The sequence below is a fragment of the Diadema antillarum genome, unplaced genomic scaffold (genome assembly GCF_040938485.1).
Source record: "Diadema antillarum isolate AM-2024a unplaced genomic scaffold, OU_Dant_1.0 seq00000546_RagTag, whole genome shotgun sequence".
NCBI lineage: Eukaryota > Metazoa > Echinodermata > Echinoidea > Diadematoida > Diadematidae > Diadema > Diadema antillarum.
This window is the reverse complement of record NW_027271492.1, coordinates 1,279,887-1,300,061: the sequence shown is the minus strand read 5'-3', so window position 1 is coordinate 1,300,061 and position 20,175 is coordinate 1,279,887. Positions and strand designations below refer to the sequence as shown.

At 39.2% G+C, this 20,175-nt stretch overlaps 1 pseudogene; it reads right to left on the bottom strand.

The window, feature by feature from the left end:
* Nucleotides 1–1,147: 1,147 nt before the first annotated feature.
* On the bottom strand, nt 1,148–16,299 carry LOC139734763 (flavin-containing monooxygenase 5 pseudogene; annotated as a pseudogene).
* Between the last annotated feature and the right edge of the window lie 3,876 nt (nt 16,300–20,175).

Here is a 20,175-nt window from a genome sequence, read left to right as displayed (position 1 = left end):
TCCAAGGGACTTTATTTCTGTGCTTTAAATATGTATTAAAACTGTTTGCATAATCTTTATCATTCATTGTTGGTGTTTCATTAATCGGTAAACAATATTCTGTCATTTGAGCGTTGTATTATTCATATTAAGCCTCTTTGTCCAACTGAAGTATTCTAAAGCCTCCTAATGCCAGGTCGATTACCAGATCTCTAATTGTATCTCAAATTAGCAATGCATATTAGAAGCCGAATAGTCTCACTTTTTCTCTATAATCAGCAAATTTGATCAAATTTCTCACCAATTTGAGCAGATTTAATGACTTTCACAAGTTCCACTTGTGTTCTTTTTTTTTTGTTCTCAAATAATTCATAAGACGTATAGCGACATTCAGAGGTGCCAATCAAATATGACATGATGATGATATATCTAGGACAGGTAAAAGGAAGGATAAAATTCCCTTCTAAAGGATTTGATGGGTTAAGACAGCAAGAGGTACAGAGGGGTTGACGTACACTCTCTTCTCTCAAGGGTGACAAAAACTAAGCTGCCTAAAAGCAATTGCTATGTCAAGTGATTTCTATTCGAAATTTGTAACGGCCAAACAAACGTGATTCGCTTCGCAACGATGGGCTCTTTATATATAAGTTATAGCACATATTTGAATGGAACTTAATTTAATGTTATGAGCGAATTTAAATCCTTCAGTGTGTATTGGTCTCAAAAATGACTGAAGATTATTTTGTTCTATATTGGGAAGAATTTGCAAATGTCAAAAAGAAAATGTGCCGCCAAAAGTATGGCACAAATTTATTGCTTTCAAAGTGATTAATCATTAATTTCCGGATAATCCACAAACGAACGGTCTGCCATAAGAGTGAATAAATCAGTGAATAAATGTATCATTGGTTCTTTCGAACACAAACAATATCAATTACGCATTGCATTGCATACATTATCAAGTATATCTAAGATTTAATTTCTAAAGCAATTTATTTCGATTGCACTTCTGTTTTGTGATCCTTTATCAAAGGGCGTCATGCTTAAGTTGGCAGCCATTAGCTTGAATTTGTGTTACATTATCAAAGTGATGAGGTTAGCCAATCTTGAGTAGGTAAAAGTCTCAAATAAACATTAAATAGGTGACTGGAAAAAGCGTATATATATGTGTGTCAAAATTTCGTATTAACAGATTTATAGGAGAGATTGGCATTCACATGAAAGGATGGAACCAAATTATAAATCATCTTCCTCTGATGGTTTTGATCCTAAATGAAGAATCTCAGACAAAAACATAATGCGTGAGTCAAAGGAAAGTTCACCGTGCACTTGTACTATCCTAATGTCAAGTATGACTGAATATCACTGTAACTATAACAGTCGTCATTCGTAAATGTTTCAGTACGTTATCATCACCACCATCTTTATCACAATCATACATTCTCTTAAGCATGAGATATTACTGAAACATAGCATTGTTGTTGTACTCCCTGGCACAACATTTAAAGTACTCGACAATCTATATACAAGGATAGGGCGCTGTTGGTAACATACCAGAAGCATCCTTTTCAATGTTGCCGCTAATGTACAGGAATGTAAAGCCAGAATTGGACGCGATACTATTATGATAATAACAATGGAAACAACGGCAACTACTGTCTTTCCCCTTTTAGACCAGAGAGGAGTATTTTCACTGTTAAAATGAAAGGATACATTCCCAAATGTCTTTTTGTATATGACCAAAAGAGTCTTAAATTTGTCCTATTTTGGTGTTCGAAACCTGTCTAGAGCGATTGGAAACCAGACAGTTTTGACACCCGACTGTGTAACTTTTTTAAAATCATAATTGCAATCTCTCTAAAGTGAAGTTTACATTGATAACTAGTTGCACTGGCATAGTATGACAGCTACAAATTGCGCTTGAGGATGATGTTTTTGACCTTTTTGTGATACACTGGCAACTTTGTATATGTATAAAGAGTAATATGCCATCTTTGTATCTATGTATAAAGAGTAATATTATCTGCTAACTTGTACAATCCAGAAAAAAGGGTGATGAATATTTTGAAATGTCGCAGTCCAAGGAGAGTATTTCCTAAAAAGTTTCTATATTCGTTTTCTTGTTCTTTCCTTCGAGTGGAAGCTTGTCTATAACATCAGGATTCCTGGAGTTTTAAGAGGGTCATAACCATGGCATAAGTCTACTTCTTAAAGAGATGCCTGTGACGTCCTCTGCTACAATATTTCCAAAACGTATTAGTTATGACTTTTTAGATAATCATGCTCTTTACAGGAGGTTCTGGTTCTGCATGTGATTCCTGTTTATCCATTTCTTTGACCGTTGTGCTAAAACGTAACCAAGAAAATAATAAGCAGAGACTTACCTACGACGACCACTCGCTTTCCTTTGAACTCGGATCCTCTCCGAAATTGGCAGCTATGGACCACCTCCCCTGGAAAGTCGTCGAGCCCAGGAAAACTGGGAATGAAGGCCTTGGAATAGAGACCGGAACACACCATCACGGCGTCGAACTCCGTGGTGACCACCTGGCCTTCTTTCTGTTCCCGTGTGTGCACCAACCACCTGCCCGTCGAGTCATAGTCTTTAGCCTGCTCGATTTGCAGCACCTCGGTGTTAAACTGGATGTACTTTTCAAGGTCAAAGTGAGCCGCGTAGTCGCGGTAGTACTTGATGACATCAGTTCCCTGCAAGTCAGTCAGATAGACGTTGTTAAGTGAGCTATTCAAATAATATTTTGTCACTATTTGTCTCCGTATAACAAAATTTAAATACATGAATTCAATACATGCAAGTGTTTATGTGTATATCTCATGCGCACCAACAAAACAGTTTCATGTATTTATACGCAATATCATATCATAATATGATACATTAGTGTGCATATCAATTATACAGTATTCAATTCATTTATTTATGATTAGTTTATGATATTGTATAATGATATCCCGTCACATACTATGATGTAAGATTAATTTCAGCCTATTGCCTCTATATCTAAGGTATATGTGTGTATGTATACTATAAGTATACACGTATATTATAGATCATATGCACTGTACTACGATAGACACATAGGTATAACTAGGAGTTCTACATTTCTAGCTCGCTCTGCAAGACGCAGTCGTGATGGTACCTTAATGAAGGGCGGGGCGTCGTCGGGGAAAGGAAAGTCACTGTAGGCCATCATCTCCTTAGAGACGTTGATCAACATTCCTTCGTAGATCCGAGGCGAGTTTAGGGAGCGGTCCTTCTCACGAAACGTCCATGTACCGCCTGGAAGCACGTAAAAACAACAACAAACAAAGGGAAGACAAAGAAAGAAAACATGAAGAACTGTTTTTGTCCTAATGAAAAACAGGCACGAACACTGACTACGCATGTGCATACGCCCAAATATTGAATTATTTTACTTTAAGATGCCACAATCATCATTTTGCAATGATAGTTTCCTGCATTTTTTATATGAAATCTTTTCCATTTTTCTGTCTTTAAGATTACGACATGTATCAATTTGTATCGTAAATATAATTACTTTAGATAATCTTGTTACATGAATAATGTATACGATATATTTTCATCTGCTTTAAAAAGAACCAAACAAACAGATGCAGAAGCTTATAGTTTAGCCAGAGATCCACGAGGGTTGCTCCGCTCATCAGGCGGCTGCGCGTCTCATTGTTGCAGTGCCCATAGCTGAGAAGACTTACCGACGTTCTTGGGACGATCAGGAAGGTGGTCCCACCTCCCTGGGACTATGTATTAATTATAGGTGTGCTGTGGATATAGAAGACAGCTAGGAAGTGGAAAGAAAATCTGACGAGGATAATCCGTCTTCTGAAAATCGGCGTGGCGAGAAATGGCCAGGGGGCCGGCAAGGCGACGCTCCGGGTCGAATTGGGTCAACCAAACATCGAGGTGGAAAATGATACCATCCTGTCCACTGAAATTGACCATGAGGATACAAATGGTCAGTAGGGACAGCGTAATGGTCAGTAGGGACAGCGTAAAGGAGTTTATCTCTTCTGCTGAGCCAGTTATCTACTCCGTGGTTCGTCACCCTCATCTCCGACATGAGTTTTGCAAAACATCTATGAGGCTCTCAAGGACATCACTGGGAAAAAGAATTAAACAACTGCACTTCAGAAAAAGGTGAAAAATCTGGACAGATCCCTTGCTGATGATGACAAAACATGCAGGACACAGGAGGAAGAGCAGGTACAGTACAAAGTCCCCCAGGATGTACGGAATACCTGAAAAGCCAAATGAGAAAACAGAGGAAGTAGTCCGTATAATATACCATTGTGGGGAAAAAATAGCTGAAAATCGAACTCCCCCAGTCTAATATCGTAAACAGTCAAAGGATTACAACAAAATCAAGACAGGGAGCCAGATATTAAGATTAGCCGATGTCACAGTTAACCCAATTAAATTCAATCCAATTTACTGTCCACTTTGAATTTCAACTTTCTTTCTTTTCAAGTCTTACACTTTATTCAAGAAATATAATCATGAATCACATCAGGACATGCATCATAATCATAACAATTTATATGTAACATTATAACATCATGTGTAACCAAAAGTCTGACTTGAAAAAAGTTGGAAAAGTACACGTCTTTCTACAGCTCATCTTGTATAAGTGAGGATAGCGAAAAGAAATTACCATCACAAGGACATACCTTTCTTAGAGAGTGGCTGGTCATTATGCAGTGAGACATTTGAATCAATACAATTATATCTTCCTAATCTGTGAGGAAGATCTATAATTTGACACATGCATGCAGTACTGAATGGCGGTATAGAACATGGGTTCAAAGGAAATAAGACATTTGAGACACTTATGTCTTGAATATCCTTGGAAAGGCCATGGGGAAATAATAGGGGTTAGGTAATCTCTTCATCGATCAGTTTCCACACATCTGTGACAGTCGGCGCAGTGCTCAAATGTGCGTGTGTGCATTTGCCGAACACGCTATAAAGGATTTAGCAAAATGAGAACAAGCCAGTTCATTGTTCCACTTTGCGCATCAGCAGAAAAAGTTCATATTTTGCAATAAAAAGGGTTATCGGCTTTTAAATTCCCTCAGATAAGCATCTGTAATTTTAGGATTATTCTTACAATCCTTTATAAATGGTACTTGCCAGCATGTCCACTGGACAGGGACAAAGTGTCTTAAAGCCTGTAGTATTTGACCATTGTAATAGACGGTGTTTGTTAATATAGGCCCCCCCCCCCCTAATGCATTCAACTCCAAACACTAAGATGGTGCTTCCCGTAAGTGTTACTAGTATTTTGGCGGGCCGATTACTCAGTACGTACCTCTGGTCATCTGTGTACGCTACGGTTCATTGTATTTGTAAGCATGAATTCCATATTGGTACGTCTGACAAGCTTATGCATTATAGTGCCTAACCAACTCATGAGAATAGCGCACATGGTCATTATGCACAAGTGTGCACATGAGGTAATTACGGACCGGCTAATTGAACATCGGCTAATTGAACATCGTCTGTCCGTGCGTTCTGTACCAAGGCGCGTAAATGACACTGCCGGGCGGGCACCTCGAAATGTCTCGGGTCAGAGGCGAGATATACAGGGACAGATGGTGTTAATGGGAAACATTCCGCCACACATGGCGCTATATGTATAGCGAGTTCCTACAAAGCGTGAACAGGCTCTCAGAGCTGTGTACCCATCCAGTCAAAGTCCCACCCCCCTCACCCCCCCCCCCCCAAAAAAAAAAAAATCAAATATATATTTTAGACCAGATAGTAACCATGCATGACACCAGGAGAGAGGGAGAGATAATATAACCTTTGCATGCACCCAGTACTCTTTATGTGTGTTTGCTGTGATGATTTCTTGTAGTCTGCCAGCGCATTCTGCATGCACGCACACGAACTAATAGTTAATACTGGCGTCTAGATATTAAAGTCTCAGAATCGACGTATAAGACAACGCAGTATATACATACATTTCACCACACATGGCGGTATACTACTCAGTAGTATATGGCGCGGGGTTTCTAAACGGGTACTTGAGCCGTTTACTTTCAATACCAGACAAAGCCTTGAAGTCTCACCTAAAATAGAATAGATGAAATCACAACTGAAAATCAAGAAAGACTTGAGTCGGATAAGGGGATAAAACATAACTTTCCATCCAGTGTTTTATGTGAGAAATATTGAATAGAATATAGGCCTATAGAGTATAGTGTGGCGGTGAATTCCACGTATATGAACAGGAAGTAATATCGGCACTCGAAATGTTGATCGGACTTAATGCCAGCCAGTAGGCCTATACAGCGTACAGATAAGACTTGGTTTAAAGGGAACACTCTCCAACATTATGACGGTAGAAATTGTAAGGGATTCCTGTACAGATTTTCAGAGCGGTTTCCTTCGTCAAAGCCTAAAAGTGTCACATAGATAGTCTTACCAATAATTAGGGAAAGTTGCGAGAAAAAAAAAATACTAAGATAGTTCAGTGTAGGGTGTAAACGTGTAGGCCTACACAATTGTAATATATAGCAAACGTATGGGCCTAAATAGCAAGTATATACAGTTTATATATAGGCCGCTTCAGCTGTGTATGGTGCATTGTGTAATTATTGTTTCTGTGTTTGTGCGTAGGTCATTTGCGCATTTGTATTCGTTTGATTCATTTGTTTTACTTATTTACATATTCATGGATCCATGATTATAATTACAAGAGACTGACACAACTGCATGCAAGCGAAAAAAAAAACACCACAAAATTAAAACAATTAAGCAAAATATAACAAGAAAACGGTCAAGGAACAAAGGATGGGACATGAATGAATGACTCTTGGTGTCAATCAATATGTAATGAGAATGACAAACTCAAGAGCTGAAGTGTACGGAAACCTTCCAAAATAATGAGCCAAGATTGAAACTTTGAAGTCATGCTCAACAGTATCCAGAGCTACAGATATCACTCCGTCAGTCTGCGGGAGCCCCTCAATGGAAATGTCAGAATAGGAAGACCCACGAGGACAATGATGTCATATCGACTTATTGAGGATGGGCAGTGGTCTTCAGCAGACACAAAGACATCGCTGAGATAATAAAAGACAAAGAATGCTGAAGAGAACTTATTTATGCTCCTCGCGAGCTTTATCCGACTTGGTTGATTGATTTACTATTCTTAGGCAAACGAAAGATTGCTGTATACGATAGGTACGTGGATGTTACAATTCATTGAGTGATTTGAATACTGATGGTGGTGTTGAATAGCCAGCTTTCGTCACGTCATATTCAAATTTTATGCATACCTTTTAGAAAGAGGTTGTTCTGACATTCCTGATAGCTTGTCCGAGGCTTGTTCGACAAGTCACCTTATATAGCAACAAGTAGCATATGCAAAATGAATTAAAGCAAATGAATTTCATTTAAGAGGAGCAGATTGATGTAACAGCTCGTCTCTGTGTTCCCTGGAATGAAACATACATAAATTGGATACACTGCGAAAAAGCAGTTACTTCACTGAATCAAGATATGAGTGAATGAATGAAATGAAATGTTCCGTAAAAAATGGTAAATTGTTTGGATATCAATTTACATAAACTTGTGTATAACTTGATTATTCGAGTTCAGTCTTGGGGAAATTGCTGTATTTAAATTAGATATATCATTTATCGTTTACAAAACAGGGCAGCATAAATCCTTACATCAAACTTTGATCACAAAACTGTTGACCGAAAGGATCTTTTGAAATTACAAGCATCATAAAATATGAGGAATATATATATATATATTTTTTTGCCAACGCTCATGTTTAAATGCATATGGACTTGCCCTATAGCCGAATGTGCAGTAATATTGAGATGGTTTTTGACTGGCATGCTTTTAATACAGGTTGAGCAGTTAATTATTTGAATGTGGTACCATCTGGACTGAGTGTTTACTGTTTTACAAGCTACTTGAGACATGCAGGAGGTATAAGGTATAAAATATGACACTTCACTATACCACCTGTCTGAAAGAAATTACAGTTGTTGCCAGCTTTCAAAGCTTTTATGAGAAATGTGCTTTCATTAGAATCAGAATAAATATTCAGAATCAGAATCATTAATTGATTTTCTTAACACCCCGCTGTGGATTTGTACTTTTTGATGTTGTGGGGTGTTCTTTTGTGTGTGTGTGTGTGTGTGTGTGTGTGTGTGTGTGTGTGTGTGTACATTTGGGGAGGTTCTAACAGCAAAACGCTTTTCTATTTCTTTTTTTCACTTTCGGTAGTCACCTGAATTTTGTGCACGAATGATCATTTTAGCTTGTCAATACCTTTGTGTGGTGTTTGCGTGCAGGTTTGTGGCATGCCTTTGTGCTATGGATAAAAGCTTTCTATCGTTTAGTTTGAGCCATATAATAATACATGACTGTATAGTCATCTATACAGTGACTTATGGTACAAACAGTAGAGCAGACTCTAATATGCATTGGCTTTTCTGTTTCTGACGGTTTGTAAATTGAAGTTCCTGGCGGTAGAATTATAAAATTTTCAAATTTATATCGCGATGGCTTTGTTGTATAATGTGCCATGTTTTCATATTATTGTTACATTCCTAAATATACAACTATTTTACCTTTGGTGTCCTGTCATTTTCAACACCTGGTTCTAAAATGTATTACAGATTCAAGCTGAGCATGTACTCTTTATGAAAAGGGGTGTACGCGTACAGTACTGGTTGAGGTGGGGATTCATGTTTTTTACATTCCTTAGTGAGATAATGAGAAAAACTCTTATGAAATATGAAATAGCATGTACATGTAATTTTAAGAAGGATTAAACGTTTATTTGATGAAAATTGGTTTTCAAATGGCTGATATATCCAATAAAAAGTGATAATAAAAGACTACAGGCCACAACTAGGATCTCTTTGTTTCACCTTGTTTTTGGATATCTCGGCCACTTCAAAACCGATTTGCATCAAATAAACTTTTGATACTCCTTAGAATTGCATGCTCTTTGACATCTCATATAGAGTGGTTTCTGAATATCTCGCTAAACGTTTAAAGCTAAATCCTCACCTCGACCAGAACTGTAAACACCCTTAAATTATTGTTTGTTTTTATTTAAATCTTACGCGATAATTAAAAGTCATTAATATGAAATATTAAAGTACATACAGCTAAGAAGAATTTAAAGTTTACTTGATGAAAATCGGTTTTGAAAGGGCTAAGATATTCAAAAACAAAGCAAAACATAGTGGTCTTAAGAAAAGTTTGTGCATGGTCCCACGTTTTATAAGGACCTCTATATGCTTTTGGATATTTCAGCCATTTTGAACCCGATTATCCTCAAATAAACTTTGAACTCAACGTAGAATATTGAATGTTCTTTAAAGTAGTATTTCATGTAAGTGGTTTCTAGTTATCTTGCAAAAAAAAGATGCAACCTGAATCAGCACCTCGACCAAAACTATATACCATCCCTTTAAAGGACAAGTTCACCTTCATGTACATGTAGATTGAGTGAATGCAACAATATTAGTAGTACACATCAGTGAAAGTTTGAGGAAAATCCGACAATCCGTTCAAAAGTTATGAATTTTTTAAGTATCTGCGCAATTATTGCTGGATAAGAAGACTACTACAGTGTGTGATGTCACATGCGTCCAACGATATAATGAAAATAAAAAGAGAATTTCACAAAATTTTACTTTTTGAATAAAGTGCAAATTTTTTGGACTTGTTACTGATGTATGTTAAGGATAATATTATTCCCCTTGCCTTCTGAAAGAGAGAAGTCGAGTATTCTTTTGTTATGCGAGAAAAGTGAAAATAAGGTGAATATTCTTTATACTTTCTTTATACCGTTGTACTCATGTGACATCACAAGCTATAGTAGTCTTCTCATCCAGCCATGGCTGAGTAGAAACTTTAAAAATTCATAACTTTTGAACGGATTGTCGGATTTTCCTCAAACTCTCACTGATGTGTTCTACTAATATTGCTGCATTCACTCAACCCACATGTCTCTGAAGGTGAACTTGTCCTTGCTCCATGCTCGTGAAGGGGATGGCGTGTTTTTCTGTGCTCTTGAGTGTCAAGCTGTGTTGGCGTGCGTCTGTGTGTGCGTGTGCACGTATATGAAATATTATGATAATGACCGTGTTTCGTTTGTCGGTGCGAAGCACTTATCACGCACTCAATGGACAGATGTAAATCTCCTTGTTTTAATGAAGGAGGTAGACCTCCTTGGTTCAATAGATGTACACGCTCTATAATGAACAAGTCGTCTAACCAGGGGTTTTGTGTTTCTGTGTAGTGATGCACTGGTATAATTCGTTTCCTTTACGATCTTTCAGAAATTAGATTGTAGGCCTACTTTATGCATCTACCAGTACCTTAAGTATATAGTTTAGTGAAATCGAGATACTAGGCTCGCCTTGTACCTCCTTGCATGGTGAAACCAGTAAACGTTTTCTTTAAACGGGTGTTGTACACGGCCATGTCAAACACGTGACTACAGAATGTCACGTGCGTGTAAGCCCACGTGACGTCATGTATACAAAATAAATTGCGCCCCAGTCGACCTCAAAGCTGATGAACTTCACAGATGTAGGTTTATTCCACGTCTTTAAAATGAAGGGGGAGGGCAGCGGACGACATTGATCTTAGTGCCCGCAGACCCTCCACTTTTAAAGACGTTCCGAGGCCCCTGTACTGGAGCTACATTCACAACACGGATATGCCATCAACCATGGAGCTACATATAGATAGACTCATGCATCAACCATCCTCGAAACTTATCAAATTGCTCAAGTAAATAAGCAACCCTTCTCTATGACTGACGTTGAGCAATCGGCACAGACCGACTACATTCTCTCTGTGTTTGTTCTGTACGTGTAGCTCCATAGTGTAACAAAGAAATGGCATGTGACGTCAAGAGCAGCTCTTCCAAACGTGGTCAGGAAATATCAAAACCTGAAAGTCACCTTGAATATCACGCATGCGTCTCTTCATGATTCATAAGAGGTTTATCATAACACTGCTTTCAGTATTTTCCAGCTATTTCCCTCATAACGAAATATTAATCGTGAATCAAGATCGATGGCTTATTTTACTCCGCGCAACACGTTTCCTCGCTATATCTCTATATAGATGCAGGATAATATACTAGCTATTATCTGTATTATATCATGTATACTACAGCTATAATGCCTCGAGCTTTACTTTTCTGGCAACAAAGGGTAGGATTAGGTTCAAGTTATACATTTTCTGGAGAATCCATTACTTTTCTGAAAAATTGTGATCAAAGAAACAAAAGAAAATGTTGAGCGAAGGTCCATTTTTACTCCATGGGTCGGATAAAATGGACCCAGGTGCACGGGCAAGACGGACCATGCACTGTGGGCCGTCAACATCCCTTACGTACGGATTTTACACTGATTCTGCGATTGAGTGATTTACCTGGGGCCCGTTGCATAAATGTTACAATTATGGTAACTTTGCCATCCAACGGTAACTTCCTTGGAATTCTTGATTTTGATTGGCTGTTGAGTATTGTTGCCATGGTAGTTACCATTGGACGGCAAAGTTACCATAATTGTAACTCTTATGCAACGGGCCCCTGGGCCCTGTTGCATAAAACCCTTACCGCTGGACTTACCGCTCCTTTCTAGCGGTAAGTCTTCAAACTAGCGGTAAATGTTATAATCCTCGATGCTGATTGGCTGTGACGCCTAATTTTGACGGTAGTTACCATTGAAATTCAACAGTAAGTTTTATGCAACGGGCCCCAGGTGTTTGCAATTTTCTTTAACTTAAGGCTCGAAGTATCGTATATTAGCTAGTATCGAACAGCCTGGATTTATGTTTGGATGATAAAAAGAAAATCCTTGGTAAAAGAAATGGCAGTCGTAAATGCCGATAGTAGTTTCTTCGTGGTCTTTTATCGTCGCGTAAGTCGATAAGACAAAATGATCTCGATAAAAAAAAAATCTGATTTAGATAAATGAATACATTCATACCCTTTTCTTTACCATCTCGATCCTCTCGCATACAATGCAACTTCCAAAATATAAATTAATCGTTCGTTTTTAAATACCTTCTACTATTTTACTTAATTATACCAGTTTTTCTTTTACTTTTAAGCGATTGAGGATTTTCTTTTTTCACAAGACACGTTACTATGATTGAAGATGAAGACAGTGAGGAACATGAATGCGAAATCTGCATACCACGATGATGTTGAAGATAAATGAATGAATGATTAATATTGATCGCTCAATGCACAGCAGTAAAGAAAAAAGAAGACTACAGAGTCGTGATGGGGTTAGCCTTTTGACAAGTCCTATAGTAGAAGCTGAGAATTGGAAAAGAAACTAACTGCGAGGCAACGAGAAGCGAGAGACCGAGTGACGCAGCGTTCACATTGGTCCCCGCGACGCGGGGAAAGTCCCGAGCTGTGGGACTTTCTCCTCCAAAACCATAATGTGAACGCTCCTCGAGGCTTTGAACCCTGGTATAGTCGACCGTATATATTATAGTGTCTGGGATAGACATGTGGGACTCAGGGAGTACCCTGGGGGGAGGTGATCGAGACGCCTCTCTCCCTAAGTCACTTCAACGAGTTAACACCAAAGAATCTCTGATTAAATCCCTCTTTGCGATGAATGAAAATTTTATGTTCTTTGGTTGGAACCTTTTGCATGCATGTAATTCCCTTACACAAGAGAACTGCGGTGAGTTGGCTCAGTCGGTAGCGCGTTTGCCTCCGACCCAAGCGACCCGGGTTCGGACCCAAGCGACCCGGGTTCGGACCCAAGCGACCCGGGTTCGAACCCGAGTCTGGACTGAGCATTGTTGTGTGTTATCATATCATTATCGTCCCCTAAAGCAAGAGACAAAACACTCTGTCCCTCGGATAGGACATATTTTAATGGAGGTCCCGTGTGTGAGAGTCACAACTCATGCACGTAAAAGATCCCGCTTCATTCATGCATCGCAAAAAAAAAAAGAGCAGAGTGTTAAACCCGTTGAAGTGGTCCCGCCTCAGATCCAACTGGACCACATGGAAGACCAGCCTAGCATAGCTGAACATGGGCTATCCAGCCATCTTCTCGGATGGACAAACAACTAATATCTTATCCGAGGAAGAGAGCGTCCCCCCCCCCCTTCCTCGAGGCAGCGGCATGATTACACAATGGAGTTACAAGACAATAGGTTTATTGGCTCAGTGGGAATCGATGACCCGATTCAGTTGATTGTGAAGCAGATGTGCATGGCAGTTTGACTGAGCCACATCGCCGCCCTTACTTGATATTATGAATAATTCATACTGTCGAGTACGTATCATAGAAAATCTGCACGGAAAACCCGGGTTTCAAGTACTGAGCTCAGTGGTTTCAGGGCCTCGCGGCTGGACATCTCGTGCAGTAGTACTTCTCGACGCCCCTGGCGCGCTGCTGGGAGTCGATATCAACACTTGCTCCCTCGATGTCGAGGGATACAGAATCTATCCCTAACAGCGCCTCGACCGTCAACAAGATGTTATAATATACGTAATACACGGTGTGGCAAGTAAGATGTTAGTCTCATTCCTCAACCACGATGCCGTGTCAAAGGCTATGACGCGGTTGGTGAGTTATCCGGCGAAAGCACTTTGTAATTAATCGCAAGTATTCATCCGTTACCAGAGGGGTCTCACCTGCATGCCTATCCGTTACTAATGGCAACTACACACACAGAAGAGCGCAAACGTCGGTGCCATTACCCCGTCGTGGATGGATGGGCTAAGTTACAACGCCTTTGAAATTCTGGATTGTTAATTTACTTTCAGTTTTATCTCAAAACCACCAGACTCATGATGGGGAATGGCATTATGTCAGATTTCTCTCTCTTTCCTAAACTAGAAGAACCTCGATTTCATGGTCTTGTCCATAAAAATAATGTACGATGATAATAAGGAGACGTCGCGGAGACGTCTCTGAGACTTCATGGAGACTAGAAAAGTCTCCGGGAAAAAAATCAAGCATGTTTGTTCTCCTGCCACTCCCCGGGGACTAGGCTTGTCTCCAGGAGATGTCGCGGAGACGTCGTGGAAACGACGACTTCTATAGCGCAACAATCCATCCAAGTTATGCAATAATACTTTTCCGTGATCAAAGATAATCAATACGATTAAATGCGATTATTAAGATCACTGGTAATCCCTGTAAGTGGGTTTTGGCTTGGAGACTATAAGCCAGTGACGACCAGGGGGCGACTCGAGTCTCGCTGGTCGCGGAGACGTTTCCACGACGTCTCCGCGACGTCTCAACAAGCCTAGTCTTCGGGGAGTGGCAAGAGAAAAAACATGCTTGATTTTTTTTCCCCCGAGACCTTTTCCAGTCTCCATGAAATCTCAAAGACGTCTCCGCGACGTCTCCTTACAATTGCAGCCAAGTTCCAGAGACAAATTTTGTGCGCGACGTCTCTGATACGTCCCGCGTCCTTGCGGAGACCCATTGTGACCTAAAAGAGACGTCGCGGAGACGTTCCCGCTCTTTCCCTGGTGAATGAGTTGGTACTTGTTTCTAGACGTCTTGTTTGAGACCGCACGCGATTTCTTGTTTGTTTGTTGTTGTTTTTTTCGGCGAGTCTCAGACTCGGGGCAAGCAACTTTATTAAGATGATGTATTCAAATTATTCCCTGATTAAAATGAAAAAAAAAAAAAAATCCAGATGCAGTGACGTAACCGTAACGGCATTAATTACTTTTCATTTCAAAGTGGTGTTTTCTTGTGTGACACTTCATTTAGGAACTTAATACACCTGTATACCTGATTTCATTTCTGCATTTTATTTTACAAAATTAATATGATATTAGTTATTACCAAAAATATCTTACAAAAATTAATGGGAAAACACGTATAACAATCATACAGTAAATACCGTATAAATGCACGTAACTTTATTGTATCTATAATTGATATGAGACTAGTCATTTTGGGCCAACCACAGAGGGCAGTGACGCTATAGAAGGGTTTTCTCCAATTTGTGTGAAAACAGACACATCAGCTGGTTTCAAGAAGACTCTCTGCATTTATTTTATTTAGTCTGCTAGATAGTTGGGACAGCCTGTTGGAATATCTTCACGAGGAACCAACCGTTGACAACTTCCACTAAGGACATCCGTTTCTGTGCTTTGATTATGCTATGGCCGCTGTATCACAGCATCCTCTTGCCAACCCCCCCCCCCAAAAAAAAAACAAAAACAAAAACAAAAACAAAAACAAAACAAAACAAAAACAAAAACAAAAACCAAAAAACAAGCAAACAGAAAACAACAACAAAAAACTTAACTATGAGGTGGATGTAGATAAGATAAGTTTATATCATATAAAATAACAAAAAAGATATGGCCATATTAATATATAACGCGTATTCAAATGATTTCAATTTCGTGAATCAAATTAAAAAAAACATATTTTAGATCTATTCATATAGCTTTTACTCTATAGTCTACTATCAATGTGCACCTGTCATGGTCCTCCTCACGACATAAATTGCACTTTACTCTGCAAACATAATTTGCTTCACAATGACAAATAGGTCTTATTTACGACGCTGTTTTATGAGCTAGACAGAAGAAAGAAATGACAGTTGAATCCGCTATTTCTTTCGATTGGAACTCACTTATGTTTGTTTGATGACTGCATGGCTCTTCAGAAATAACTGTGTTTGTTTGTTTGTCTGTTTGTTTAGTCCACAAATATTGGATGACATCATTATTTCACACAAAGGAATGAATGTCTCTCACTCTCTCAATTTTTTTTAGTGTTTCACACACTTCCACGGATCTGATTTTATCAATTTCTCAGTAGCAGCGCTGAAGTAAATTATGCGAAAATTCTGCACAAACTAAAATCTCTCTACTTAAATCAATATTTTCTATAGATTTGACCGTCCATTGTTCCAGTACAGATCAGAATGAAAATAAGAGTCAGGTATAAGTAAGTGCTTTCAGCGCATAAACGTTGGTTACCCTGTCGGTCCATTCCCTGACATATCAAATAAGCCCGTTGACAAACTGAGTGTCTTTTGCCATGAACATTAACTGCCTGAGACAAGCAAGCGGGTTGCAGTTCTTGACTATGTCTATGTGATGTACAGACTGGCACGTTTTCAGATCCATCTGTCTGAAGACTTGTTCGGCCTGAAAATCGGCAAAACTTACCGAAGAATGCTTCCTTCTCAAAGCAAACAGGTTCAAATCCCTCTTCGAGGCATGTTTTAATCGCGGCCAGGCCCGACACACCACCACCAATAACGGCAACGCGAAACACCATCCTTTTTCTACCGGTATATATTGAGACGTGACATGTGCAGAAGAGATTCTAGGGGCGTCTGACCGCAGCCGAGAAGCAGTAAATGCTTTGTGCGGTCGTATTGAGAAATGACAGGAGAACTACGATATTTCTGTAGTCGTACGCGTACGCGCACGCCAAATGCAAAGGGGGCCACCGCGGCCCAGGACGTTGCATAGCTTGCTACACAGGGGCATTATGCTGAAAGTGTATCATTAGGCTGCGTTCACATAGAAGTATACTATTCGGGTATTCGGACTCGTTTTTCGAGGGCACGCGAATAGCTTGAATCGAACGACAGGATTTCCTCACACCGGTTCACATAAGAGGGCACTATTCGAAAGTACCGAATACCTGCGAAAAGTATAGCAAAGTGGGAATCGAGCTTGTTCGATTTTCTTGCAGCGTATACCGTCTCTCGTTTATGAAATAATGACAATTTTGGTCTGGCTTTGCCCGTTAGCAAATATAAGCATGTAGACTGACATTCTGATGCAGATTAGAAATTGTTAATAAGATTTGCTGCGATGTAGGAGGAAGAAATCCTCACTACATGGGATGGTGAGTTGACGGTGCGGGTGATCAGGGAGGTGGAAGAGTTCTTCCACCTCCCTGGGGTGATGGTGTATTCGGTGCTAGCATAGCGAATACCGAATACGAATACCGAATACCGAATACTTCTATGTGAACGCAGCTTAATAAATACACGTTTACGAATATGGCATGTAAAAGGAGGTTCAAGAGATGGAGTAACAACAGTGTTTTTCCCTTTGATCCCATGTTTGATGCCGCCACTAAGAAATATCTGAAATATGTGCTAAACTGGAGCTGCGTCACAGATAGGAAGACAATTGATTCATGTGGCACTGAAGTGACTCGTCACTCTCAATGGAAGATGTCTTTATGATGGTACTTTTCGCTGTCCCTTCTTATGAAACATGAGCGGTACATCTTCTTCTTCTTCTTCTTCCAGTAAAGTAGTGACAGACCGCCGTTGGCGTATTATCGTACTTGTGACATAAGGGTACAGACACAGGGATGTGGAAATAAAAATTCCACAAAAGAAAAAATTGATGACATAAAAATTACAATTACCCGACTTTACATGTTTTTACACTAATCTAACATATAATTGATTTTTTTAAAAAAAAACTACACTTGAAGATTATACCATACCAGTTTCATTTGTCGGAAGTGATCTGAAAGATGATAAAATCGACTTTCCAGTTAGGGTGCAGTTCACATATTTTTACAACGTACGGCTCAGATTTACACTTTTTGACGTAATCCTGGACAGGAGTTACTTTCTTTTTCATGAATTATGTCTTATCATTAGCTGAAATTTAATCCTTTAATACAAAAACAAACAAAATATAGCATGAATCATCTCTTTGCTCGGAAAGACGGTGACATCGAACCCCGATCACCAAACTCACAAATGCACCTGTGCACTGCAAAAAGTCCGGTGTTAAATAGTGAACACCGAGCTGGTGTTAAATTTTCGGTGCTCATTTATGGTGTTAAATTAACACCGCCGGGTGTCATTTCCAAATATTAAACTGTTTTTTGAAGAGTTTCTTAGTAACTGCACTTCTTGTTGATTTTCAATTACAAGGAATTTACACCAAAGTAACACAAGCTGGTGTGGTCCCTTATTGAAGCTGGACGGGTGTTAAACCATTGATATTAACACCAACAAATATCAAATCAACACCATGTGGTGTCATTTTTGAATTAACACCAGTACAGTGTCAAAATAACACCAGGTACAGTGTCAAATTAACACCACGAAGTGTCAGGTGAACACTTTTCAACACCATCACAGTGCATTTTTAACACCTGTGGGTGTGGTCCTTTATTGAAGTTTGATCGGTGTTCGATTTTTAACACCCGTGGTGTTAAATCTAACACCCATGTTTTTACAGTGTGGAATTCTTTTGTACGTCAAAAGAAAACTGACAGTTGTTTGAATGTTTACAGCTAGTGAGAAGTCCATTTCTCAAACCTCCTTGGTATACAACACTCATAAACATAATACATATCGCAATTATTCTCCTCTCTCTCTCTCTCAAAAAAAAACAAAAAACAAAAAACAAGAAACAAAAACCCAGACACTCCACAAAAGGAAATCACATTGTATTCATGCATCTTTTGTCGGGTTGACGTTCTGCAACGAAGCCACTCGCATGTAACTATATATACTAGTAATATGCATTCCAAGATGCACCCAGCTGCAACAACCAGACATGCAGCATAATTTGCACACGTCTCCATACCTCCTCTACTCTACATAATATGTACAGGGAGGTGTGAGAAAAGGAGAGACAACCTCATGCAAACACATGTTTGGGTTCAAAGCGTTACAATGGGATGTCTAGCATAAGTCTGTGAGATGATAATAGACCAGTTCGTAATCCCACTTTGCGCATGAGCAGAAAAAGGTCATTTGTACCAACAGGTATTTTGGTGTGTAAATTCACTGAAATAAGTATTTGTGATGCGATGATTATTTAGGTTATCCTTATCTAAATGGTGCTTGCCAGCACATCCACCCGACAGCAAGAATGGAATCGCAATATGAAAAGAAATAAGCTGTTATTGCATTCAATACAACACAATGAAATGGATGCCTGTTAAAATGTCAACTGAGGGACTATTCTGGTCACCATGGTCTGAACGCAAGTTCATTCTTAGTTTGAAAACGAATTCCATAAATTGCTACGTTGGGCAAGCTTATGCATTATTCCGCTGCCGCTGTGAAAACGAGCGAAGCGCCTAACCACCTGAGAAAAAGAAAGGTAATTTGTACCAATCTGTACATGAGCTAATTACGAACTAGCTTATTCCTTGCTGAAGTTTGTATGTGCAGGGAGGTGAGCCTCCCTGGTATGTGTGTGTGTGTGTGTGTGTATAGGTAAAGGTTTTCAGGGTTGGTTTTTATAGACGATGTCAATTTTGTGCTCGAATGACAGGGCAAGGTATTGTGAATTCTGAATGTGCATTATATTGGTGTATAGTTTGCGCTTTTTGTGAATGCAATGGTTATGTAATAGTTGCCTTTCACGGCATTATTATTGATCACTAACTTAAGACGAAGAAGGACGAATCAGAGAGAATTTCTATCATTGATGAGGAGTGATCAAATTTTGGAAAAAAAATCAGGACAACATTTAAAGTGAGCAGACGCACAAAAAGAGGAATGCAGACATGCACTCAACAGAGCCTATTATATCTTCGATATAATAGCCCCCTATAAGTAGGCTAGAACCTTTAATGGGGGTTCACACGTAAAATTGGCCTTGATCAAACCCAATACAAGATGTATCTATAAGCGCAGCGACCTACATAGCAGAGGGGATGGGGTGGGGTAGTGTATATTGGAGGGGAGGGTGTGGAGGATTTATGTTTTCTAAGGCAAATATAGGTACAATCAACCTCAACACAAAGAGTATAGCCTACTATGCTATCTGTACGTTATCCAGGGGATTAATGTCTGCCCTTTTTCAACCCTTTGAAATGCATTGTGATATAAGTTATACTTAGTTCTGTTCTTATCAGATTTTTTTATGACTTATTTTCAGTATTTCATATGTACAATAAAAACCTATAAACATTCAGTTGAGCCCTGTACTTTGGTCATAATCATACCGCTGTTTTTTGGGGGGGTTTTTTTGTATTTTAAGGATTGCGAAAAAAAAAATCTTTATAGTTGCTAAGATTCTGAACTTTTATATGGCAACATAAAATTATGAATTGTGAAGAGTTTGATCGCCTAAGACGTTAAGAGCCACTTTTAAACACTTTAAAGAAAGTCCATCACCAGACAGAGCAGAATAAAACCTTTCATAAGATACCTCA